The following is a 1,678-nucleotide window of genomic DNA, read 5'->3' as shown; positions in this document are numbered from 1 at the left end:
AAATGTATACAAAATAAATATGTATATTTGAAGTGCATAACTTTACTCTACATGCCAAACATCTGTCAAACCAGCAAAAATTAAAGCTACTAGGTACATAACAAGAATAATAAAGTGGCCGATTTATATTGAAAGCATTTAACAACGGTCTATAGTCGAAAAATATCCTGCAATGGAATCTAAATTTTTCTTTACGCGATTTTTCGAACATCTTCCAGCGCTTCATCATATTCAATGCTTTCTATTCAAATAATAGCAAAGCAAAAAAATTATAAAAGTTTTTCAGACAAAATCATTTTGTCGGGGGCTCGGGTCCGAGGGCCTCCCGCCCCTGGCTATGTCCATGGCTCCCATATAAACCGACTGAAACCTGAAAAGGACACGAGCAAGGGGGAGTTGTACAGGCCGATCTCCTTGCTCTCATTAGTAGCCAAGACGCATGAGGGACTACTCCTCCCGCTCCTCTCGTTGGACAATTTCCATTCGCCGAGCATCGGCATGCATTAGGCTGCATAGGACTACAATCTAATGATTTTGGATATTGTGGCTAGATAAATTGTTACGACCACTGATGTGAGGCTAAGGGAGCTTTCTATTTGGTCATGTGGCGGCTACGCACACTTTGTTATCATTGAAGATTGAAGAAAATTTTCAAAATGTCTGACAGTTCGTTTTTTTATTTGAAGGAAAGAGGTTCGGAAGAGAGTAACGGAAAAATATGGCTAGATGTTATAGATGAACACAAGAAATAAAACAACAAATGACCCTTTTATTAAAGGTGTGATTTTATAATCAATTTAAGGTGTGGAAAAAAAATATAGAAACCGTTGTAGCAATCTGCCTTGGTTTTTAAGGTGAATATTTTGAAAAGAAATGCAACTATTTTGCTAATAAAATATCATTTAATTTTGTCTCTTAATTTACAGATATGGTAGGCAAAATGAAATTAAATTTCTGGTGCACCAAACACAACTTAAAGTTGAAAACTTCATTTAAGGTAAATTGTATTAAAATTATTTTTATTATTTTATAATAATGTACTTCAATAAATTGTTATTTTTTGGTTTTAATTTTAGAAATTCTCTGATATTATATTAATCTAAAACCACAAGCAACCATGGATTTTTTCAGCAAATAAATATCCAAAGCAGCAGAAAAAATATATCCATCCATATTTAAAGCTCTATTTTAATTATTTTATAGTTACTTCAACATTCTAGGCGGAAAATTAAAATTACAAGTAACCATGGCTCTTTGCACCAAATACATATCGAAATACCAAGAAGAATGGTAAAAAACGGTCAAAAGATATGAATAATAACTTATATTAAAAATAAATGTTTTAGATAGTTTATTAATGAATACCTCCACAACAAGATTAAATCTTCTAGTTATAGAGCAGGCTTAATAATAAAACAATTTTGAAAGGAATAAACATTTTAGAATTTTGTGAAGTAGTTAAAATAAACTTCAGAATAGATTAGAAAATAATATTGTTTAAAAGAAAACAAGTAAGAGCGTGCTAAGTTCGGCCGGGCCGAATCTTATATACCCTCCACCATTGATCGCATTTGTCGAGTTCTATGCGCGGTATCTCTTTTTAGACAAACAAAGAATATTGAATAAGAACTCTTATGCTATTGGAGCTATACCAAGTTATAGTCCGATTCGGACCACA

At 32.5% G+C, this 1,678-nt stretch overlaps 1 long non-coding RNA gene across 1 annotated transcript; it reads left to right on the top strand.

The window, feature by feature from the left end:
• Positions 1 to 540: 540 nt before the first annotated feature.
• LOC106092064 (uncharacterized) lies at positions 541 to 1,396 on the top strand. Its single transcript, XR_001222088.2, has 3 exons — positions 541 to 854; positions 927 to 997; positions 1,077 to 1,396. It is a non-coding gene; the product is annotated as an uncharacterized LOC106092064 (long non-coding RNA).
• Positions 1,397 to 1,678: the final 282 nt, after the last annotated feature.

The sequence above is a fragment of the Stomoxys calcitrans genome, chromosome 1 (assembly GCF_963082655.1).
Source record: "Stomoxys calcitrans chromosome 1, idStoCalc2.1, whole genome shotgun sequence".
Classification (NCBI taxonomy): Eukaryota; Metazoa; Arthropoda; class Insecta; order Diptera; family Muscidae; genus Stomoxys; species Stomoxys calcitrans.
Note: the sequence above shows the minus strand (reverse complement) of the source record. Positions and strands in the feature narration are given on the sequence as shown.